Source organism: Schistocerca serialis, chromosome 6 (assembly GCF_023864345.2).
Source record: "Schistocerca serialis cubense isolate TAMUIC-IGC-003099 chromosome 6, iqSchSeri2.2, whole genome shotgun sequence".
Lineage (NCBI taxonomy): Eukaryota > Metazoa > Arthropoda > Insecta > Orthoptera > Acrididae > Schistocerca > Schistocerca serialis.
This window is the reverse complement of record NC_064643.1, coordinates 498,821,794-498,848,524: the sequence shown is the minus strand read 5'-3', so window position 1 is coordinate 498,848,524 and position 26,731 is coordinate 498,821,794.

The following is a 26,731-nucleotide window of genomic DNA, read 5'->3' as shown; positions in this document are numbered from 1 at the left end:
TTTCATTACTCTACATTAATTAGTTTTTGGTGTTGTGTTTTTTCTCCGTCAGTGTATTTGACTTGCGTATTAGATGGCCAGCTATTTCAATCATGGTAGTAGGTTACCAAATATTGGTGGCATGACACGACGAATTGTAAATTTAATGCATTCCTAGTTATCACACAGAATATGGTTCGGTCGTCCGGTGAAGCACGTCGTGACCTGCTGGTCACTGGGTCGCGGAGTGAGAGCCACGTTATTACTAAGAGCCGAGGGCTCCTGGAGGGCGGTCCCTCAGGCCTGTTCTGTCCTGGGCTGGCGCTGTCCTCGTGCCGCGCGGGGCGGCGCTACCGAGTCTGGGCACGCACCGCCCACAGCGCGCGCATGCCGATGTGGGCGGCACGGCTCGCCACGGGCCGCGGCTCATTCTCTCCGGCGCACCTCGCCGATGCCATCGCCGCTGGCGACCGTTTATTCTGCCGCCAGCCCCGGCAGCCACGTGCCTCCGTCACAGGGGGCCCCCTCCTCTGCCCAGCTGGTGCCCGCGGCAGCCGTTCACCGCCTCGCCAGGCCCCCAAAGCATCGAGGACACGGGAACAGTCTTTTCCACGCGCGTGGGCAATTGAACTAAACGAATGGAATTTGTAAGACAGATGTAGAGAAAAAGAAGATGAGCATTTAACGTTCCAAAAGCAACAAGGTCAGGGAGGAGGACAACGAAGGAAATCGTTCGGGACCATTCAGGGCAAGCACCGCACAATCGCCTTAGGCGATTTAGGGAAATCACTTGCAACCTAGATCTAAATGACTGTAATGGAATTTGAACCACTGTCCTCCGGAATAAATATCCACTGCGTTACCAAGGCACAGCCTATGAGTGTGTAGGAGCTATTCTGTCATTCTGCACAACGGATTAATCTTAGATGTACCCTCTACCCTGTGGCTCCTGCAAGATGCAATTTCCACCCCCACACTACTACAGAAGTCAGACAGACGCTCCTAACGTTCTAAATAGAAATGCCTGAAAAACTTTCAGCAATAAATATCTTCTGGAGCCGTCCGCCGTAAGGAAATGACACAAAAATTCACAAAATTTCTTACGTAACTAGTGGGATACTTCTGTACTGGAGTAGTGCTAGTTAGTGCAAGAAAAACATGAAACTAACGAACACTATTATAGTTTTTTTTGCAAAAATTCTGACAAATCACAATGGCACTTTTAGTTATGAACTGAACAAGTTATTTCCGGGTTCTTTTCGGAATGTGAAGTTACCTCTTAAGGATAGGATTCGCTAATGAAATTTCTATACAAAGTATAAGATTGTTATTGACTTGGCAGAATGGCTGAGAGCCGCGCCTACTCAACTTGAATAATTATCCGTTAGAATGTTGCTAGGTACGGTCGAGGCTGTCGCGTGTGAAATGGAGTCAAGTGTACTGTTGTGGAGGAAATATGGGGCTTGCAAGAGCTGTAGCGCACAATACCGTAAGTTGCGATGACTGCTGTCTGCGCCGCTCGCTGCTGACAAATAAGATAACTCTCGTTATATATGGATTGATCTTCGCCAATCAAACTCTCCCTACGCCTTGATGAAGTCAAGGACTCCTATTCGCCCCTAATCTAACTATTGGCGTGGTACACCGGTCAGATAACCAGTCCACCGTGATGCCACTCAAAATTTCGCTCGCAGGCGTTTAACTATAACTCTGTCCATTCACACCGCACAATAAATAGAGTCGCACTCCGATTCACTCTCGACAGAGGTGCTCTCCCAGTGAAGTACTGAGGAGAGACTTGTCCTTCAGTCTTTGAGTACACGTACGAGCGCAAACGCTCTCGTTACATGTTCTCGCTCCAAGAGCGACAACGGAACGGTCCCTTTCCACGCCAGACGTGAAGGGATGTATCTTTCGGTCTCTTCCATTACTCCTTCAGCTCAAGACATCAGGAATATCATCTGCCAATCAGCATTGCTCTTCTAAAACGGGAGAATGACGTTTCGTTTAAGGCGACCAATCTGGAAAACTGTAGCATTGGCGTTTGGCTTTTGCTGTCTCCCTGCGAAAACCTCGGAAACTGAGTGCTATGTTTTTAAAGAATGTGTAGGCTGGGCGCTCCCACACAATGTAGCCTAATTTCCTTGTAAGCCGAACACGGGGTCGTTCTCCCTTTCACTCGGGCAAATGCTGTCTGTTCTACGGGTAGTCGCCAGCCAACGTAGATAGGTTGACTCGTCCTCTGAAGGGACCAGCCTCCTAGCATGTGGTTTGCCTCTCCCAAACTAAAAGCTTTTATTACCGGCGTGTCTTGAATGTGTGTGTACGCCGGCCTCGAGTATTTCAACCTCGGTGCGCAATTGCGATTTACTTGTTATTTGCATATCGTTTACATGAATTCATACAACATTGACTTTATCTGATCGGGTTTGGGTTCGAATGAAGCGTCTTGACTGCGGAATATGATTGTGAGGGTGGAATATGTAAGCAATGAAGGTCAGGAGACCATGACGTCTTACAAGCCTCGCTTAGTTTTAGTAGATGCAAGGATGAGGTTGGCATACTGCAGTGCAGGACATCGACTTTGTTAAATGAGTAAATAGATATTTATGCACACACTGGACCACTGTCTGGAATATTTTGGCCCGGAAACAAATTAAGAATCAGTCAAGGTTTCCGTGAGATTTTTCCTATTTCTGAGGGAGGTGTTCTAGCCAGAAGTCCCCTCCCACATATTCCCGACTGGGATTAGCTTTGCCCTACTATCATTTCATTGGAAATTGGCTGAAAAAGAAACAGAGCGCTGTAAAGAGACGTCTACATCTACATTTACTTGATTGCTCTGCAACTCACAATTAAGTACGTGGCAGAGGCATCAGCTTCTCCATCGTTCCAGTCTCGAGCGGTGCACGGGAAAAATGATAACTTAAACCTTTGAATGTGAGCTCTTATTTCCTTATTTTATCATAATGTTCATTTTCTCCTTTTTAAGGTAGGCTCCAACGGAATATTTTCGCAATCGGGGGAGAAATTGGGTGATTGAACTTTCATGAGAAGAGCCTGCCGCAACGAAAAACGATTTTGTTTTAATGACTGCTGCCCACCCATAGTCTAGGGATTCAATGTCTCACACCTGATGGACACTGGGCTTGAGCACGAGTTAAAGCGAAGTTGAGAACTGAAATGGAATGGTGGATAACGCATGGAAACCCTAAAATACGATTGTTACTCGAAGGCTACGCTTTTGAAAGGAAACAGTGGGAATGACACGCAGTGGAATTCTATTTCCAGTGCCTAAGGGAACTATAAGCAGATACCGCCAATGTATCACGTCACACCATGAGAATAAAATGAATCAAAGCCAAAATAACCGCGTTGAAACGCCAGCAAATAGAGCGATTTAAAATAAGATAGAGAGACAACAGCGGCATTTAGGCTGAAATATTGCACTTTTGCACCTTCTGGCCGAATTCAAAAGAGGACGCCGACTGAATATAAATTTTATACGAACTGATGATGGAAGCCAACTTATCCACCAACAGGACATCAAAAAGTTCGCCCATAATTATTTCACGAGCCTGTAGGCTGCAGGGGACACTGATGATAACGACAAATGTGCTGACTTCTTAAACTGCATTGACCCGACTGTGACGGATGCAGAAAACGCGGAAGTGGAAGCTCATATCACTACAGAGGAACTGTACGAAGTGTTGAAAGGAAGCTTGAGGAACAAATCCCCTGGATCGGATCGGTTACAAATAGAGATTTACCTAAATTACTAGTATTTAATCGGTAGTACGCTGACTTCAGTGCTCGACGAAATACGAACGTCTGCCACTACTCTTTGTAAATATTTAGAAGGGCTCAGAGTGATGGTTGCTAAAAAGTGGATGTGCTAATGATTTGAAAACCAGGCGTCCTATATCGCTCGCTAGTTGCCAGGTATTGCTTCGTCGATTGAACACAATTGCTGGTTGCCTCATCGGCCAATATCAGTCGTGTGCCATCTCAAGGAGGACAATACAGCAAGCGCTGGGGGAATACCTGGATGTGACGGCTGTCGCCTCGGCGTCCATGTGCAGAGTGGCCAAAATGTCTTTAGAGAGGGACAAAGCATTTGAGAGGGTCCGTCACAACTACCTGCTACGTGTCATTCGAAAACGGGAATTAAGTCATCTTTTGTCAATATCATCAGGAGATTATACACTCATGCAACTTCAAGAATTCTTACCAATGGACAATGCACAGCAAGGATTCCCATCCTAGCGTCAATACGACAAGACTGCCCCTCTCACTGCTGCTGTTCTCGTTATCAATCGAGCCTCTTCTACGATCGTTACTTGTGAAGCACCCTGGAATTGAAATTGGAGGCAACAAATATGTCTGAAGATGTTACGCTGATGACCTGGCAGTGTACGTGACTGATCCGACCGATGTTACGAAGATAATGGACGTGATCCAGACATATAATTCTTGTTCTGGAGCTAAAGTTAATGTAAATAAATCTAGCATTTCACTGTTAGGCAGAGGAATAGGATTCCTTAAAACAGGACGTGTTGAACAAGCAGCTAACATCAAACTTCTGGGGATACGGTTCAGCAAATGTCCTGTGAAGACAGCGGCCTGGAATTGGAAAATGTAGCTCAACAGTCTCAGAGCGGTATTACGAGAGAAATTCACCAGTTCTCCAGATATGGTGCAAAAAATCACGCTCAAAATCTCACCATACTTTCTAAGGAGTACTACCCCGCAAGTATTTTTCCCTTTGCCTTCAGCAATAGAGAAACGAATTGAATCTGCTCTAGCGTGGTTCATATGGAGAGGGAGAATCCTTAGGGCAGATTATCAAACTATGACTCTAGCTGAAACGAGAGGTAGCTTAGGTCTCACCAACGTTAGAGATAAATGCAGAGCTCTGTTGATATCTCGGACGGCAAAGGCCGTAGCAGCAGATGATGGAAATCTCACAGCTTACGTTGTGACGCAGTGTCTCTTGCATACAACAGGCTTCCAGTTGTGGTCGGCCATATAAATTATAGGTTGTCGTATATTAAAACACACATTCTTGAGATGAGCTGCGTCAGACAAAGGGTAAGAAACTACACAAGCAAGGAAGTTTATAAAGTACTTACGGAAGGTAAGTGTATAAGGAAATTAGCGAAGAAATTCTCCACAATCCCTTGGAGTAAAGTTTGGCAAAACATTCATGTTGCAACCTTACCGACACATGTAAGAGCTACGTGGTATTGCGCTTTATGCAACACTATAAGCACAAATGAGCCTCTTTTCAAGATCGGTTTGTCAAATACCGACAATGTTGCTCGCTCCCACAAGATGGCCTTATCCAGGTCAGAAAAGGCTTTCAACTTCTTGGTTAATGGGTCAGTTTGCAGAGTTCTGCTTGGCAAGGAAGAGCAAATCGCTTTTCGAATTTCAATACGACCTCATTCAAGAGCGCACGAAAATTTACCATAAAAAAATAAATAAATGGAAAGCCGAGATGGGTTTCTATTTGCCGGCAGTTTTGAATGCAGAGTGACAAAGGAAAGAGCGCCATCTACGTATGTAGTCGTGTCTTACTGCCTTCTCGCGCTGCAGAAGGAATTTGATTTAAGACATGCATTCTTATCCTAAAAGGAGGAGATGTATCCTCAAGCTTCTATTCATTCCCATAACGTCTATGTTTAAATTTTCAGAAAGTTCATTTAATTATGAGTGCACGGCGCATGGTTAGTGCCTTTAGAATATGTTTGTGTTTTGGAGAAACATAAAGGCACATTTAGCTCTGAGGCCACAGCCATGCCAGAAACCACAATTTCTGTTTAATCCTTAAAAAAAAAGAAAGGAGGAAATTGTCTTCGTCATTATCAGGAGCAACGACGATGCAATTCAAGTGTGCACCGTCGGTCGAGCGGCGCGCTCCAAGTTATGAGTAACCGCAACAGTGAACTAAATCTGGAAGAAGATGCACAGGACAATCAGGACATGATTGTAAACCCAATGGAATCCAATTCTTCGAGAAGACAAACTTGAAGCCGTCACTAGGCTGCACTTGTTTCCGTGTAGCGAAGATCAAAATGGTTCAAATGGCTCTGAGCACTAAGGGACTTAACATCTGAGGTCATCAGTCCCCTAGAACTTAGAACTAATTAAACCTTGCTAAGCTAAGGACATCACAAACATCCAGGCCCGAGGCAGGATTCGAACCTGCGACTGTAGCGGTCGCGCGGTTCCAGACTGTAGCTCCTACAACCGCTCGGCAAACCCGGCCGGCTAGCGAAGATCACCTTATAAAAAAAAAGGATAGCATATAAAATAAAAAAGGGCGTCTTCGATTAGTAATCAAAGCGTCCTCGGTCCCGGTTTCGAAACCCGCCACGCTTAAATTTTTATTAATACACTACTGGCCATTAAAATTGCTACTCCAAGAAGAAATGCAGATGATAAACGGGTGTTCATTGGACAAATATTTATACTTGAACTGACATGTGATTACATTTTCACGCAATCTGGGTGCATAGATTCGGAGAAATCAGTACCCAGAACAACCACCTCTGGCCGTAATAACGGCCTTGATACGCCTGGGCATTGAGTCACACTGAGCTCGGATGGCGTGTACAGGTAAAACTGCCCATGCAGCTTCAATACGATACCACAGTTCATCAAGAGTAGTGAATGGCGTATTGTGACGAGCCAGATGCTCGGCCACCATTGACCAGGCGTTTTCAGTTGGTGAGAGATCTGGAGAATGTGCTGACCAGGGCAACAGCGAACATTTTCTGTATCCAGAAAGGCCCGTACAGGACCTGCAACATCCGGTCGTGCATTATCCTGCTGAAATGTAGGGTTTCGCAGGAATCAATGAAGAGTAGAGCCACGGGTAGTAACACATCTGAAATGTAACGTCCACTGCTGAAAGTGCCGTCAATGCGAACAAGAGGTAACCGAGACGTGTAACCAATGGCACCCCATACCATCACGCCGGGAGATACGCCAGTATGGCGATGGCGAATACACGCTTCCAATGTGCTTTCACCGCGATGTCGCCAAACACGGATGCGACCATCATGATGCTGTAAACAGAACCTGGATTCATCCGAAAAAAATGACGTTTTGCCATTCGTGCACCCAGGTTCGTCGTTGAGTACACCATCGCAGGCGCTCCTGTCTATGATGCAGCGTCAAGGGTAACCGCAGCCTTGGTCTCCGAGCTGATAGTCCATGCTGCTGCAAACGTCGTCGAACTGTTCGTGCAGATGGTTGTTGTTTTGCAAACGTCCCTATCTGTTCACTCAGGGATCGAGACGTAGGTGCACGATCCGTTACAGCCATGAGGATAAGATGCCTGTCATCTCGACTGCTAGTGATACGAGGCCGTTGGGATCCAGCACGGCGTTCCGTATTACCTTCCTGAACCCACCGATTCCATATTCTGTTAACAGTCATTGGCTACAATCCGACCTTTATCAAAGTCGGAAACGTTATGGTACGCATTTCTCCTCCTTACACGAGGCGTCACAACACCGTTTCACCAGGCAACGCCGGTCAACTGCTGTTTGCGTATGAGGTGAGTAATCGGTTGGAAACTTTAGTCATGTCAGCACGTTGTAGGTGTAGCCACCGGCAACAACCTTTTGTGAATGCTAATCATTTGCATATCACAGCATCTTCTTCCTGTCGGTTAAATTTCGCTTCTGTAGCATGTCATCTTCATGGTGTAGCAATTTTAATGGCCAGTAGTATTCATAGAAAAGTGTGTTACAGTTAACAGTTCAGTGACACAGTTGGTCTTGTTAGAATCGGTAGCAAATCAACACCGACAACGATAGTTTAGGTATACATGCCGACGTCGCTAGCTAGCTGAAGATGAAAAGATAGAGAAAGTATGCGAGGATACAGAAAGGGTAATACAGTACATAAAGGGTGATGAAAATCTAATTGTCATGGGGGACTGGAATGCAGTTGTAGGGGAAGGAGTAACAGAAATGGTTACGGGACAATATGGGCTTGGGACAAAGAATGAGAGAGGAGAAAGACTAATTGAGATCCGTAATAAATTTCAGCTAGTAATAGTGAGTATGCTATTAAAGAATCACAAGAGGAGGAGGTAGACCTAGAAAACACCTGGTAATACAGGAAGATTTCCGTTAGATTACATAATGGTCAGGCAGAGATTCCGACACCAGATACTGTATTGTAAGGCGTACCAAGGAGCAGATATAGACTCAGATTACAATGTAGTCGTGATGAAGAATACGCTGAAGCTCAATAGATAAGTAATGAAGAATCAATACGCAAAGAAATGCGATACAGAAGTACTTAGGGATGACGAGATACGCTTGAAGTTCTGTAAGGCTATAAATGCAGCAATTAGGAATAGCTCAGTGAGAGGTAGAGTTGAAGAGGAATGGACATCTCTAAAAAGGGCAATCACAGAAGTTGGAAAGAAAAAAATAGGTACAAAAAAGGTAACTATGGAAAAACCATGGGTAGGAGAAGAAATACTTCAGCTGATAGATGAAAGAAGGAAATACAATAATGTTCAAGGAAATCCAGGAATAAAGAAATACAAGTCCCTGAGGAATGAAATAAATAGGAAATGCAGGAAAGCTAAGACGAAATGGCTGTATGAAAATGTGAAGAAATCGAAGAAGAAATATTCTCGGAAGGACTGACTCACCATACAGGAGAATCAAAACAGCCTTCGAGAATTAAAAGCAAAGGTGGTAACATTAAGAGTGCAACGCAAATTCCATTGTTAAACACACAGGAGATAGCGGATAGGTGGAAAGAGTACATTGAAGGCTTCTATGAGGGGTACGATTTACCTGATATGATGGTAGAAGAAACAGAAGTCGATTTAGAAGAGATAGGGGATCTGTTATTAGAAGCAGAATTTAAGAGTGTTGTTAACACTTCCTTGTGGAGCGTTAGATGTTACTTCTATTTTACCGTAGTCACACAATTGAGATGATGCTCCATAGGCACGCAATTTGGTTAGATGCGTTGGAGGGACAGTGTCGAAAGCCTTCAGGAAATCTAAAAATATGGAAACAATTTCACATCGTTTGTCGATAGCACTCATTACTTCATTGGAATAATGAATTAGCTGTGTTTCACAAGAGAGATAATTTCTTAATATGCGTTTATTATCAGTCAATAAATCGTTGTCGTTGAGATGATTGGTAATGTTCGAACACAGTGTATGTTCCACGATCCTACTGCAAATCGACATTTTTAACTGGGTCTGTAATTCAGTGCATTACTCGTATTTTTTCTTGGGTATTAGTGTGACGTGAGCAACTTTCCAGGGTTTAGGTACAGATCTTTTGAAGAGAGAGCGGTTATATATGACTGACAAGTTTGGAGCTTTTGTATCAGCATACTCTGAAAGGAACTTGACTGGTATACAATCTGGATCGGAGGCCTTGCCATTATTAAGCGATTTAAGCTGCTCCGCTACACCAAGGTTATCTATTTCTAAGTTATTAATGTTGGCAGTTGTTGTAGATTCGAATTCTGGAATATTTACTTCGTTTTTTTGGTGAAGGAATTGCGAAAGACCGTGTATAGTAACTCTGCTTTAGTGGCACTGTCATCAGTGGCGTCACTATTGTCGTTCAGTCAAGGTATTGTTTGCGTCTCGCTGCTGGTGTACTTTACATATGACTAGAATCTCTTTGGATTTTCTGACAGAATTCGAGATAGAGTATCACGCTAAATTTCGAACTTCTGTTAAGACTTCGCCAATCTTGGGATTTTGCGTTCTTTTAAATTTGGCTTGCTTTTCTCGTCGCTTCTGCAATAGTGTTCTCACCCCTTTTGTGTTCCATGGTGGATTAGAATGATCTCTTATTATTTTATGAGACATGTATCTCTCAACTGCAGTCGATACTGTTTGTCTGAATGCGAGCCACAGCTGGTCTGCACACATGCAGTCAGATCAGAAGGAATAGACACTGTATCTTGGAAAGCAGTCAATCGAATTTCTATTTGCTTTTTTAATTAGATGTATTTTGTGCTTATTTTTGGTGTGTTTGGATGTTACGGTATTCAGTCTCACTACAACTGTCTTGGGGGTCACTAATTCCTGTATCTCTATTAACTCAAGATTATTTGCTGCTATCAAATGTCCGCACCTCGTGGTCTCGCGGTAGCGTTCTCGCTTTCCGACCACGGGGTCCCGGGTTCGATTCCTGGGGGGATCAGGGATTTTCACATGACTCGAGATTACTGGGTGTTAATGTGTCGTCTTTATCATCGTCATTCATACCATTACGGTCGGAGGAAGGCAACGGCAAACCACCTCCCTGTGACCTTGCCTAGTAGTGCGGGTCTCCCGCATCGTCCCCAACGCTTTGTCAATGAGTATGGGTTTTCATCAAGTTATCAAATATGTTTTCGCAACCATTAAAACTTTGAGTTGGGTCCTGAACTAATTATTCGAAATAATTTTCTAACAAAACCCTTCAAGAGTACACACATTCTGCATTCCAGCCTTGACGATCATACGATGGCAACCGGTCGCCGTGTCATCCTCTGCCTAAGGCGTCTTTTGTATGGAGTGCGGAAGGGAGGGGGGGGGGGGGGCGACCAATCTCCCTAAGCCGTTGGAGCCCCTACTTCTCGTCTTAGCAGCACTCCAACCGGCATCACGAACTTCAGTACATCCCGTATCACTCCTCTCACCAAAGAAAATTAACTGGCAGTACCGGAATTCGAAAACGGCTCCTCTGTATGGCATCAGGCACGTTGATCACTCAGCTACGGGACCAGACAACCTTTAAGAGTAGGAAAAAGAATAATACACCACGAAATATGGATACCCCTGTACTGTCTCAGTGGGTGAGTGACTGTGAAGTACAAATCCAAAGATATGGGCTTTCATCCCCAGTCGAGCCTAAAATTTTTTTCTGTCAGTTATCGTTTTTTAGCCCCTGGCAGTTATCTACATATGTGAGAAGTGCCAGTGTGTAACGTAGTTCCGGGTCAACGTTAATTGTAGGTCGTTCTGTAATCGGCTGATTAAATGCTCGGGTACACTTCATTCGAAAGGATGAAACCTAGTAAAGCACGAGGATGTTTAAGCCAACTTACATTAGTTTCCATTGCTGTATCGAAATAAGTTTTGCGGCTGGTGATAGTCCCAAAAGTGCAAGTATTCCTTGAATGGTTAACAGAGAAATCCCTTTATGTACCAATCACGGTTAACAGAGAAATCCCTTTATGTACCAATCACTATGTATTAACATTATCTCGACTCTGACGTCATGAGGAATGCAGTACTGGCTACTGCTGATCAAAGGTACAAGAATGAACGAAACCCTGTAGAATCATCAGACCTCATCAACTGATGTCATAAAAGTACTAGAGCGATGTATGCTCGGAAGAAGTCGACTAAGTACACTATGAAGATTTTACACACAAAAGATATTAATTTAGCTAGCTTGAACTGTGCTAAAGAGGTGCTGTGCATCAAAATTTATCAAAATTGAACACTCAAATAGCACAAAAGTGGTGAGCAAACTTATGTTCCGAAACAGCATTGGCAGAATTGGAGACATTGTTTACGAGGAAGAAAAATTCGTTAGAAATTGGTGTGAAAAGCTTAAATTAAGAGCTTTTAGAATCCCCCTTACACCTTCATATTAGGCTTGTTATATTTTATCAACATTTGCTGGAATCAGAATAACGAACAGTTAATTTTTCAAGTGAAACCTGTTTTTAATGAAGGAGAGCACGAGAGATGTGGCAGCAAGATGCGGCATCAGTACAAGAATACGGTTAACAAATGTGAGTAATCTTAAACAAGACATTGATTTACCAACAACAGAATAAATAATTAACATGTCTATTGCAAAATATTCTGTTCTACTAATGTGAAACGGATTTCCCACTGTCCTGTTCCATTAATTTGGAACAGAGGTTTGAATAGTTGCAGGAAGATAACCAGAACCGATTCTTTTTCGAAATTCATACTATCAACCTTGAGACAGGAAAGGTCAGAGGACTGATGTACCCCTGAAGCTGCTATTCACGTAATTATGATTTGCGAAAGATAGTCGATGTGAAGTGACCGCGTTGAGCAGGTGTAGTGTCTGGCGTGACTGCGAGGGAAAAGGAAAACTTCACAAAAAAACTTGAGTCCATTAGTCATCAAAGTAGTGACCATTGTGCTCTCTCGTTACAAAGTAATTGTGTTTAACGTCTGTGTACTACGTGGAGGGATACAGAATTCAAGAGCAAAATAAGAAAAATGTATATTGGAAATTGAACTAAGACAACACGTAGACTTGCGTGTTGTTTCTGATGTGTTAGTATTTCGTTGAATGTCATCGTCCCAAAAGTAAGCCAAACGGGAAAAATACACAACTCGTACACTAACTGAAGGTCATACTTCGCTTATGTTCTTTCCTTCTATACAGCATGCGTCTGAGAAACGCGATGACATCAACAGAAAGACCATCTTGGAAATGTTGCACTACGAGAAGGCTCTAAGTAAACATGAACAACCTGTCGCTAACAATGCAAGACAAATGAACATCACACTTACCTAATATCTTATATTCCTGAGCTAACAGTAAGATCCGAACTATGGAAAATATGTACACGAATAACATACATATTAAAACAGGTTTGCTATAAATATATTACCTGTCTACCGTTCCATTTAATTCTCATACGAGTATTTATCACCCGAAATGTGGACAAATTTGTGGTTTCCGGCTACAGCTATTTAAAAATTTTTGAGTGACCCTCAACGCTACCATTTACAATTACAAGTGTTTCATAGTACCATATACAGTACATGCTCTTAAGTGAACAGATACAAGGATCGTACTCTGACCACAAATTTAAAAAGTCAACGAGAAACTCAAAACGAAGGTATTTAACAGTATATACGCAGAGAGAACTCAAATCGAATTTGATAACTGTAACTCGTGTGAGCAAAACTTTCAATACTCTAGCTATCGACGTCACACGTAACTGGAAATTTTAATCACATTACAACATTAATAAAAGTTTGGTCCAATTAATAGAAACTTAGACTAAAAACACACAAGAAATAGGAATAAACTGCATACACCACTTAATTTCTCAACACTGACACGTAAATCATGTCTGACAGGAAGGAATGCCAAAGAAATATTATAGAAAACTGTAGGACAGTTATTGAGATTAGTTCAGAATCTAATTAAAAGTAAAATTATGACTATGAACTACGCGTATAACTACTAATTACAATGAATTTAGACTAGTGCTTTTCTCTTGTCATATCTATGGGTAGCTGCAAGAAACGAGCGATTGACTTTGGAACAGGTCATCGTATGTAATGCATGCTTAGTGGATGATGGTGGTAGTGCATAGGTGATGCTAGCTAGCCTAGTGAAGGTGCATTTTCATATGTTGCTTCTCCCTGAGCAGGCACATGGCAGTCGTCTGAAGCCAAATAAATCCTAGCGCAATTTTATCAGTTTCATGAATTCGTTCTTAAATAAGACATTTTACTACCAACGATTGACAGAATAAACCATTAATACGTATACTGCAAGAGATTTTGTTCTGGTAACATGGAACGGATTTTCCATTGTCCTGCTCCCTGAATTTGGAACAGAGGCTTGAATAGTTCCAGGAGGAAATCCTATTTCTTTTCTTTTTTTTCTTTTTTAGTTCATGCTATCCACTTTAATACGAGAAAAGTCGGAGGATTGAAGTGCGAAGTACGCCTGAAGCTGCTATTCGCCTAATTCTGTTTCTGCAGTCACTGTGTAGAATAGGTGCAGTGTCTGACGTGACTGTGAGGAGAAAACGAAAATTTTACAAGAAGCTAAGAAAGGAAGCCCTGTTGAGCCGATTAGCCACCATAGTGATGACAATTGCTCTCTTCCATTAGGGACGCAGTGTGTTTAATGTCTACATAATATGGGGAGGGACACAGAATTCAGGAGCAATACACTACTCGTTACACTCGCTGACGGTTTTCCTTCTTTGTAGAACCTGCGGATCACTATGTCCAACTCTGATTAGGTTTTCATCTTATGTCACTCCTTGACTGGTGCCAAGGAACTATTATTGTAGTCTTTAGTCTGAAGACCGGTTCGATACAGCTCCTTATGACACTCTGTCCTGTGCAAGGCACTTGATCTTCGAATAACAACTAACTACTAAAGAACTATTGTAATGGGCTTTATCTGCGACAGCTAAAACTGTGCGCCTGCGCTAGGCTCTTAACTTCTGCTGCAGATTTTTGTAGGATGAGCCATATGAGCAAGTATCACAGATCACATGAAATCCTGAACGTGTCGCTGGCTCCTCCCCCTTCGAGAACGTTTTGTGTCACTCTGAGCTTGTGGCCCCAAGCGTCCGCTAAAAACTGCGGTACGTCCAATATACAAATCTTAAAATGCACGATTGAGCAGTCGTCAGAAAGCGCAAGAAAACGGGCGTTACTGCTCATGCACAGCTACGACGACGCAGGAGCCCGTGTTTGCTCTGCTAAAATGCTTCTCATCGCATTTCTTTTTGGAATTTCGTGCGTAGTATGGCGACATGTGACCATACGCAGCACAGTCACTTGTTATTCAGAGGGGACATGTGGAGTACTTTGGCAATTATTTCATCGTACAGTACCCAGATAAGAAATGCAAAATAATTGAACAGTTCTCGGGGTTTTATTCATTTCAAAACTATATTGTACAGCTCAAAGTACCCTAATATTTTGTTATGTGGTGACTATAATAGTCTTTTTATTCATACTATGCAATACTGTTAGGTAGCATTAGCATTTCCAACGAGGTTTTCATTTACACAGCACTACAACAAGTTTGTGAGAACGAATACAAATTTCTTGTGAAAAAAGGAAAGGAAGCAGTCGCCTATGTACACCAGAACTAAGAACAAGAAGCCATTCCATGACTATTCGAAATTGTATAGAAAGTCAACAAGGTTATGGATGAAACCAAGAAACTGTGTAACTGGCAGTTTATATTTTACTCCAGGAATAAATATAAAGCCGTGTGACAAGTTACAAGGATGTGAAACTGTGTGCTGGCAGTCTATAATTTATCAAAGAATGGCATTCTTGAAATTTAAGATGTAAACAACAGAAATTGGGAAATAACGTAAAGCCTAGCGGAGGTAAGAGACAACTATTGAACACGTCTTGTGGTTGAAAAATAAGTTGCGTAATATGGATGAGATGAAAAACATTTTCAGGGAAGGCAGATTTGTAAAATTCTTCCTAAGCTGTCAATATATTTGGTATAAAATATTTTAGTCAATACTACTGATCAAATTTGTTTGTTTAGACGCCTTCAAGTGAACATTTACGTATGTTCGTACGTATATACTATTAAAGAGATCTTATATTATGTCATAAAAGAAACAGGGCATCAGAGAATCCTCCAAGAAAATCGGAATTTCGTAACCATACTAAAATGCTTAATTCGGCTTAAAGTGAACATTAGTATGCCCAGATTCACGCTGAAGTGCCTGGCATTAAGCTTTGAAGTGTGGTTTTTGGGCTGCCAATTTTTTTGGAATACCAGCACTACATTATCTCATATGTGGTCCTTTATTATGGCAAACGCCATACGTGCCAGAAAATGAAAATGTGCTCTCGCATTTGGGCGAACAGTTGAAACTAGCCAATAGTATGGAATGAAACTAGTTATTTCAAATAAATTGTCAATTGCCTCTTTGGAAAGGGTTAATAAATGCCAAACGTCATCGTTCTGCAACACCATTAATGGTTGAGTGCTAATAACGTGGAAATAAAATAAAATCAGAAAACTGAAAATAATATATCCTCTAGCCCTTACAGAAACTGTATATGAAAACTCTTTGAAAATAAATTGTCTTCGTATTAACCCAGTAAGAAACATGGTATACCTAAACCTTAATCACCAACGATTACAAGAACAGTCACAGCCTTCGTACAACTGCCTACTATGAGGAAATCGTTTCACTGTCAGTTCTTGAACACAGATCAACTTAGTGATCCTCTATTTGCCCCAAAGTCAATGAACATTGGTCTGAAGTGAGAATCATACATGGCCAGCAATAATGTCGAGAAAATGATTTTGTTGTTGTGATAAAGCGACCCACAGAAGCTTTCTTGATGATACGTACATGTTTACCATTTACAGCCGCCTACAGTTGCATAAATTGGCTGCCTTTTCAGTAAACATCTATCAATTCATCGTGCGAGAAATAGCTCATCGTGCGAGAAATAGTGGCACCCAAGATTTACTTTTAAATTGCGTCTTTTCGATATTTTTGACCAGTAAGAGAAGTGAAAGAGAAGCGTCCTACTCATCAGACTCCATGACCCAACCGTAACATTGCGGTGCGGCAACTGCTGCAGATCCTAGCGGCAACAAAAGAAACGCTTCTCTTTCCTGTAGCGCCTCTCCGCGCAGGGCCGTGTGAAAAAGCTCTGTACGGCTGCAAAGAGAAGCCCTTTCGGTAATAGGTCCTAGCTTCGACCCTGACAACACCCTCGACAAGTGCGACATATTCCGGAAAATCAATCAGAATACAAATGTCATTGTTGCTCCTTTTATTCGCAGCAATTTAGTCTTTCGTGTTTTAGTCAGACAAAATATAAACAAATAGAAAAAAATTAAACATACCTATATACTACGGGCATATCGAGTCTTAAGCCTCGATAAGATGTGAGGGGACGATCAGATATGTCACGGGTAATATAAAAAAGTTTTGACCCCTTATATTCCGTACTGGAGACTCCCCCACAGTTGCGGCTCCCGTATAGAAAGGTACAGTGTCGGTGAGTCACGACACCCAAAACACAAGTATCGGGGATCGTCTCTTATCTATTCTCGCTTCGATACAATTTCTACTACTTGCAAATGAACGACAGGGCGTACACATCTCCTGTGAACGGCGTTACTTGCACTGCAGGCAGTTCAACAATCAAGTCTGTGGCATGTAGTTAGGATTGTTGCTGAGAAGGGAAGAATTTCATTCCTCGTACATTTCAATTTTCGTGTGCATGTTCATATCGCATTTATGAAACAGTAATGTGTACTTTTTTGCAGTAGACCCCAGGAAAATGTGTCCGACATCGAGCGTTCGTAAAAGTGTATCGCACCGTAGGGAGCACCTTTCCGGTAAACAATCCGTTTATGTCTCTTTCATGAGACGGCGGGAAATAAAGCCGCATTGTGCTGCCGAAATTACGTTACGTTATCCGCGCACCGACAGCGCTCATTTGGTTTTTGCGCGTCTCCCTGCATGTGACGTTAAATATTTGTGAAAACCGCCTCATTCGCACCGTGCCACCCCGCGCCGTGATCGCATGTCGTGTTATGCAAACCTGATTTTCCGTTCCGCGTACAAATATTTCCAGCGTCATGAATATGAAACGGGAAACATACATTTTAAGAGTATTAGCGCCGGCACACATAAAACGTGGTAAAAAAAAACAACACCGACACGGAGTGGGGCGGGAAAAAAAATCAGAGCTGATCTGTCGGAGGGACTGAGCGCATATTGATCCCGGAAAATTTGCGGGCTCTGCATTCCCACACAGATTTTAATAAAAGGACTGCATTAATTTTCGGCACATGCGTAAGCATGCGCACGTGCAGCGACAAACACACACACACACACACTCACACACACATCTGTACACATCTGTACACGTGGATGCATTGGCATGTTTCAGCAATGAACTCTGCTCCCGATTCTAAAATTACACCTGTCGGGTCTCGTCTAATTCTAATTACCTAGGATATAACGTTCTTTCAATTACATTTCCTGGCGGGCGTGTACGCATCTGGCTGGCGAATTACGGGACGAACACGTCACGTTAGTCAGCTGTCACAAAGCCGGGCGTCGCGCCGACGTGCAAACAAGCGTAGAAATTGGGCTGTACTTTCCACTGGTCGATCGCCCAAACTGCAACGAAGTCCAGCGGGCATTTGGCCTCCACTTCACTGTAGTTTCAACTCTCGCTCAGGTTGCCCCAAGACTTGAGAGTCAGAATCATACAGGCGGAAAAATATTCGAAACTACACAGTATTAAAAAAGCTTCATCTTAATCCATAAGGCTATATCTTCACAGAAATCAGTGTTCGTCAAACTCCCGCCCGCGGTCTGCATGCGCCCCAATCAAGTATTCGTGTGGCTCGTGCTTCTCAGCTGTATTTTGTAGTAATATGCGACTAGCAACTAACAGCCGAATCCAAAAACATCGACTAACGTTAAGAGCCCCGTAAGAGTGCAATTCTCCTAGTCAGTAAAAACAAAAATACTTTCAGAGAAAATTATATTTTGAACTGTTCTTAATTTTAACTGAGATTGGTGAGCTCAGGGCTGGAGGAATAAGCAGCGTGGCCATAACGGGTTTGGAGAACACGGGAAGGGAGATGTTTTGTTGTTTGTCTTCCGGTGCTGACAGTCCAGTGGGGTGTGTGGCTGGTACAGATTAGGTGCTCTGGTAGAAATTTCGGAAATAATATGGATTCGTGAATGCCGAATCCGAGACAGTCAGCTTCAAGAACGGTGTGCAATTGTAGCAAGGGATTGAAAGCAATTTAAGGCTGTCGTAATGCAGAGCAATGAGTAGATCAAAGATGACATTTAAACCTTTTTTGTGGTCGTGTCTCATATTGCATAATTCGTCTAAATATAAGTACAATTACTGTTACTAACACTTTTATTTCCAGTACCGTTGATTTACGAGCTGCGAAAATTTCGGTAGATTGCTGATCCCGAGAAGTGACGGGGCACGAATTTTCCCGCTTTTAGATGCAAAATTATGTTCTATGTTGACAGAATTGATCGGTATTCATTGTGTTGCGAGGGACGTGTAGTTTCTAAAATAGCCGCGCGTTGTCTGCAGTTAAGCTGCTGGAGGGCGGCAGCTGTTCGTTGAGTAGGTAAAGAAACGAAAAACGTGGCTTCACTTTTCTTACGAGCGACGGAATTTCGCGTTACTTGGAGCAAGATTTGGTAAACGATTTTTTAATTAAATTTAGCTGTATCAGTCATTTGTAGCTAGTAATTGTTTAAATATTGTGGAAATGATACTTACTTTGTATATTTTCTATTATTGATCTCTACTGCACTACTGTAGCTGGCCGCGGTGGCCGAGCGCTTCTAGGCGCTTCAGTCCGGAACCACGCGAATGCTACGGCCGCAGATTCGAATCCTGCCTCGGGCATGGATGTGTGTGATATCCTTAGGTTAGTTAGGTTTAAGTCGTTCTAAGTTCTAGGGGACTGATGACCGCCGATGTTAAGTCCCATAGTGCTCAGAGCCATTTGAGCCATGTTTTTTGCACTACTGTAAAAAATATTATACTGTTAATGTAACTGTGATAATAAAAAAGAAAGAGGTTAAGGCGACCACTCAGCATATGCAGGAAATCTTTGTTGGATTCCCAGGATTCCCAGTCTGGCACAAACAGCTGACGTCAATGTATAGTCGCAGAATGCGAGTCTATTTTCGTAATATTTACCACAGATGTAATCCTCAGAGACAGTGTCCGCTTCTTCAGGCATGTATGAGTGCATATCTGAAGGACCATTGTATTGTGAAAGTTTAGGCACCGTATAAACACACACATTGTAAGCATCAATGATTTATCGTTTCTATTGAAACATCATCCATTGCATATACATTTCAGTATATTGTATCTGAAAGTTGAAAACTGCCTGTGATTACTGACATGCTCTTTTTTGGTCTTTTCCATGAGGTCTTGATAAGGGTGAGAGTGGTCTGCTGTTGCTTGTAATATACGACATTCTGGTAGGAAATGTTAGAAGAAGGTTAAACGGTTGTTTTAGCTAACTTATTCTGCTGTTGTGCTTGACCACGTGATCTGAAAGCTTAAGCATCGTTTCCCGAGTACCAGTCTCTATACATAGTATAAAAGGAAATGTCCTGAATTAGTGACCCATCATCGTCCAGCCCAAATCGCTAAGGACAGAAACTTGAAATTTGGAGAGGATGTTAATATGAAACTGTAGGCGTCTTTAAGAAGGTATTACTCAAATTCTACCACTAAGGGTGTGAAATAAGGCTTAAAAGATTTTTTGAAAACATGTCTCTGTTAAGGCAATTTTGAAGCTGGAACTACGAAAATTAGTATTTGGCTCCTTGGTCAGAAATTTAAATTACAATTTAGATGGTGTGTGATTTTTCTTAAACAAGTCGTTATTAAAGAACTGCTTAAGCATTTTTAAAGCTACATCTACGAAAATTGGTATTTGACTTCTAAGTTACAAATAAGAAAGTTTTAATGTTGTTGGAAAGTTAACCTCCAAGGTTGTGAAGTAGGGTCTGAAACGTTTTGTCAATATATATCACTATACAAGTGTTTTTGAAGCTAAATCTATGAAAATTGGGGCTTGGCTTCTTAGTTAGACGTACAAAATTATGTAAGTCATTGTTTTTAGAAATTACACCCATAAGGGGGTAAAAAAGGGCCTGATTGATTCACTGACTCATCATCGCCCAGCCTGAACCCTGAAGGGTAGGGACTTGGAATTTTGAGAGGATGTTGTTCTTTAGGCATTGTTTAGTAGGGCGTTTTTTCAAATTTCCACCCCTGTTGAGATGAAGTAGGGGAAAAAGGTTTTTGAAAATATGTCACTGTTAAGGCAATTTTGAAGCTAAAACGACGAAAATTAGTGTATGGTTTCTCAGTCAGAAATAAAGAAATACTTGCTTCAGCATTTTTGGAGATTAACCAATAAGGGGGTGAAATGATGGGTGAAAATTGAAATTGAAATTGATATTCGATTTCTCGGTTGGAAATGAAAAAAAAAAAAATGTTTGTTTTTGGAAATTCAATCCCCAAAGGTGTGACATAGGGGATTCAAATTTTTACGAAAATATTTCATTATCTTAAAACAGTTTTAAAGCTAAATCTATGAAAACTGGTATTTCACTTCTAAAGAAATATGTGTTATGGAATAAAAGTCTCTATGTAAATATCACTACAGTAAATTAAAAAGGCAGGATTAAGAAAGACATCCGACTCCAGAATCGCTTTTTGGCCCGAAATAAATTCAGAAAAGACCATTCTGGTATGGCCTTAATTAAAGTGAAAAATTTTCGTAATGTTGCAATTTCTGAAGAATACAAAAATTCGCTAAAAGAAAAACAAAAGCTGCCATACAGTACATGCGAGATAAGCAACGGACGCTATGCTAACATACCTGGTGGAAATATTACAAGGGTTTGATACGGAGTGTAGCGTGCAGTTACCTCACATGGCACTTCATACTGGTAACTTGTTCATGTCTGGCTCAAACGCAGTGAAAGTGGTGTATATACTAATCTTAATTCACGACTTTCACTGCGTTTGAGCCAGACATGAACAAGTTACCAGTATGAAGTGCCATGTCGGCTGACTTCACGCTACGTTCCGCACCAGACCCTTCTAATATATTGTAAGTAGGCTGTTCCAGTTATATATATATATATATATATATATATATAATATGACTTTTGAATATTATTAAGGTAAAAATACATTGTTTGTTCTCTATCAAAATCTTCAAAATCTTCAATTTGCTAACTACGGCTATCTCTAGTCAGTGCCTTCAGCAGTTAGAATCCTTTATTTAGCTGGCAGTATTGGCGCTCGCTGTACTGCAGTAGTTCGAGTAACGAAGATTTATGTGAGGTAAGTGATTCATGAAAGGTATAGGTTATTGTTAGTCATGGCCATTCTTTTGTAGGGATTATTGAAAGCCAGATTGCGTTGCGCTAAAAATATTGTGTGTCAGTTTAGTGATGATCAGAATAAGTAAAGAAAGAAATGTCTGAGTACGTTCAGTTTTGCTCAGCTGTTTGAAAATCAAATAACGTAAGGGGTTTACCAGCACTGTCATTAATAAATTTTTCTAAGGGGAGTACTGCCTTTGCTCTGCGAATCTGTCTTCAGAAGTCAAGTCCAGGAGCAGAGCATTTCTCAGTCTACACGTATACCAAGAGCTTTGCAAAAATATGTAATCGTCATGATTGTGGATCTCAGCAAGCAGAGGACTGACGAAGATGTGTTCATAAGTTGGGCAGAGCAGCAAAATATCTACTGCTACAAAGCAAAATAAATGAAAGATTGCGAAGAATGCTGCTACCTTTGAAAGCATTTTTACTATGAACTACATCAGACCGAGGTTAAAGGATGTCATTGTAGGATGACTTCACTGCACTTATTTAATCGTCTCCTCGATAATTCTGACTCCATTTAACAGCCTTCAAAATCAGCACTCTCACGACATTGACACCCACGCGCGATTCGATCTTTGCATTCGTAATTTCTTGCATAGCTTAAATATTTGCTCCAGTCCCTTCTACGGTACATGGTTTCGGTACTGTGTAATCTGTATGTAAACATTAGATACATATGGTATCACTCAGAAACAAATTGTTTCTTCCTGAAATAACGGGTTTTCTGCTTCTGTTTGTCACTGAGTTTCTCTTTATCAGAAACTGCGATCTCTTATAATGTGGTAACTAAATTCTCTACCCTCCTGTTACCTCCTTCTCCGCCTTCCATATTCCTGCATTTTTCGATACGCAGTTCTTTTTTACATTTTTACATTTTCTCCGCTGTTAATATGCTGTCTTCCACAGTAGCTGTCAGACCTATTAAAATTCTTCGTGTGTACTGTCGTGTCATCTTATAAAATACGTACATCCTGGGGATAGACAGCAACTGCACTGCTGACGAAACGCTAGTTATCTCAGTATTTTGATATTTTAAGTGATTTATAAGACGGTACTTCAGAACACATAGGGGGTTGTCTACTGTGACCCTGTAGATGCTACATAACGTGTAAACTGACAGGGTAAATAACCGAATAAACTACACACGTCAAAAAAAAGTTCTGCATCACCTCGGTTCCGAGAGCTCTGGAACGTTGCGAGCTAACATCTCAAATATGCTCTGGGTCACATGCGGTTCCTCTCCGATGAAATGTTTTGGCTCAAACTCATCAAGGGGTGGAACCGCACGTGTCGCATTACACGTCCTGAATTAGACACTTGTGACCATTTGGTTAAATTGTCCGACTGACGGCCAGTTTGAGAAATACAAAGTTAATGTAACATACAATAACAGTAATAATGATTTCGGGAACTAAATTAACGACCAATAAATGCTAGAGGGCACACACTTGTGATTTCGTTAGAATCATGTTATTTCAGAAAGCAAACTAATAGCGAAAGTGGTCGTATTTAGAATTACTGTTACACTCCAGCGCATATCCATTTGACACAGTTCGATCATTCACAATCTCATATCGAAACACACCGAGTTCACACCAGGCGCTGGAATAGAGACCAACATAAACGTCATTCCGCCCTTTTTATTGCTCATGAAAACCACACATTGCACGTTGTACCACCATACAGTGAAACCTTCACAGGTGATGGTCCAGATTGCTGTACACACCGGTACCTCTAATACCCAGTAGCACGTCCTCTTGCACTGATGCATGCCTGCATTCGTCATGGCATACTATCCACTAGTTCATTAAGGCACAGTTGGTCCAGATTGTCCCACTCCTCAACGGCGATTCAGCATAGATCCCTCAGAGTGGTTGGTGAGTCAAGTCGTCCATAAACAGCCCTTTTCAATCTATTCGAGGCAAGTTCGATAGGGTTCATGTATAGGGAACACGCTGGCCACTCTATTCGCGCGATGTAGATATCCTGAAGGAAGTCGTTCGCAAGATGTGCACTATGGGGCACGACTTGTCGTCCACGAAGAGGAATGCCTCGCCAATACGCTGCCGATATGGTTGCACTATCGCTCGGAGGATGGCATTCACGTATCGTACAGCCGTTACGGCGCCTTCCATGACCACCAGCGATGTACATCGGCCCCACGTAATACCATCCCAAAAAATCGGGGAACTTCCACCTTGCTGCACTCGCTGGACAGTGTGTCTAAGGCGTTCAGTCTGACCGGGATGTCTCTAAACACGTCTCCGACGATTTTCTGTTTGAAGGCATATGCGACACTCATCGGTGAAGAGAACATAGAGCCAATCTTGAGCGGTCCATCCGAAATTTTGTTGGGCCCATCTGAACCGCGCTGCATGCTGTCGTGGTTGCATAGATGAACCTCGCCATGGACGTCGGGAGTGAAGTTGCGCATCATGCAGTCTATTGCGCGCAGTTTGAGTCGTAACACAACGTCGTGTGGCTGCAGGAAAAGCATTATTCAACATGGTGGCGTTAGAGTTCCTCCGAGCCATAATCAGTAGGTAGCGATCATCCACTGCAGTAGCAGCCCTTGGGTGGTCTGAGCGAGGCATGCCATCGACAGCTCCTGTCTCTCCGTATCTCCTCCATGTGCGAACAACATCGCTTTGGTTCACTCCGAGACGCCTGGACACTTCCCTTGCTAAGAGCCCTTCCTGACACAAAGTAAGAATGCGGATGCGATCGAACAGCGGTAGTGACCGTCTAAGCACGGTTGAACTACAGACAACAAGAGCCGTGTACCTCCTTCCTGGTGGAATGACTGGAACTGATCGGCTGTCGGAGCCCCTCCGTCTAATAGGCGCTGCTCATGCATGGTTGTTCACATCTTTGGAGGTTTAGTGACATCTCTGAACAATCAAAAGGACTGTGTCTGAGATACAATATCCATAGTCAACGTTTGTCTTCAGGAGCTCTGGGACCCGGCGTGATGCTAAACTTGTATAATCGGGACCTTAGTAAGGAGTGGTGCTGCACTGTCCGTTCAGGCACTGCACGCTATGAGGTGCATTTGTAGCTACAGAGCCGGCCGAAGTGGCCGTGCGGTTAAAGGCGCTGCAGTCTGGAACCGCAAGACCGCTACGGTCGCAGGTTCGAATCCTGCCTCGGGCATGGATGTTTGTGATGTCCTTAGGTTAGTTAGGTTTAACTGGTTCTAAGTTCTAGGGGACTAATGACCTCAGCAGTTGTCCCATAGTGCTCAGAGCCATTTGTAGCTACAGATATGTCAGCGGATGGCCGTTTCCTGCACATGCAAAGGAAGCAAACATAAGCAAAAACCGTGGTGTATTGGTTACGAACAGCTCGGTTCGGTCCTGTGTCTATATGTTGTTTCAGCACTGTGCGGTGCGAGGAGCGTCTTCAGAGCGTGGAGCCTCCTATCACACGAGGCGAAAGCTCTCGCCAAAGGCCTCTCGCGGCCGAGTTTTTTACTGCGCGCTCTCAGACGGTGACTCACGAGCCGCTTGTGTTTTCCTTTCTGTCCGCTGTCTGCGGTTAGCACATAAATTAAGCCGCATGCACGCTGCCGAATATGAGACTCGTAATGCGTTTACGTGAGACCGAGGTGGTGGCTATTTCGACACCAGGAGGACCCTGGTTCCCTTGCCGACTTCTCTGGCAGTGAGGTCGCCATCATGGGTGACCTCATTCCGTACTGGCCTTGGTGTGGATGGCGTACAGAACACAATATCTTTATTATTGCTTCTTTTAAGGAGGGCAAGCAGGTTACAGCGGGGAACATAAAGGAGATAGATCCCCGTGGTACCTTATTTGCTGTGGAGTTATTTATTACCACGAATGGCATGCTGAGAAATCTACGTTGGTATGAGATCTTCTCGCCGTCTCGTAAGTAACTTTCTTGCAACAGCGAAAGGTAAAGGAGGGTTTGGTCGACAACTAAATCATTGGAGCCGAAGCTCAAGTTCGGAATGGCGAAAGGTGGAATAGATAATCGACTGCGACCTTTTCAAAGCAACCATTTCAGCACTGAATTAAGTGATTTAGGGAAATCACGAATAAATTATGTCTGGATGGCCAGACAGGGATTTGAGCTGCCTTCCTCTCGAGTGTGAAACCAGTATCTTTACCCCGCATATGATATTCGTGATGTTTCCCAAGAATATGGTTCCATAAAATAACAGTCAAACTCTTAAGACTTCACCCAGAAAGCGTACGGTATTGTAAAGTGTTGCAAGATGTTTGAAATCCTCTGCAAAATAACTGGCTAATACGCTGTACAGATAGACAGGCAACACAATATACAAAAGAAACACGAGAGGAAGTTCAGAATGGAACCCCAAGATAGAAGTGATCCAATTGTGAAGGTTGTAGGGCAGGGATGCTGTCATTATTCTCCAAAATTTTTGAGCCGATGATGTATTCTAGTACAGCATCTCACCTTATCAAATCACGGTTTGGATTTCGTAAGGTGTGCTCTACTGAGGATGTCATTTATACCTTCACTCACCAGATTTTACAATCTTTACATAATAAAATAGCTCCTGTTGGTATTTTCTGCAAGGTTGTAGGGCAGAGATGCTCTTTTGATGGTATAGCTATCAATGGATAAAGTCATAGCTAACCAAAAGGATGCAGGAAGCTGTACTTAGCAATTCAAGTAATATACTCCAGGGACGTAATTCTCACTGGAGAGAAACCACGTATATGGTTCCCCAAGGTTCACTCTTGGGTTCAGTACTGTTCCTCATGTATGTAAACTATCTTCCATCTAGTATACAATAAGCAGAATTAGTTCTTTTTGCAGATGACACTAATATTGTAAGCAATCCAAGTATTCATAAAGAAACAAAAGAAATGGTAAACGAAATTCTTAAAAGAATCATTGACTGGCTTTCTGTGAAGGCCTCACTCTCAATTTTAAAATGTCACACCATTTCAGTTCTGCACATCTACGGCTACTACACCAATGATAAGTGTAACATATGGCGAGGAAATAATAAAAAGGGTGGAAACTTCAAAATTACTAGGGGCCATATCGATG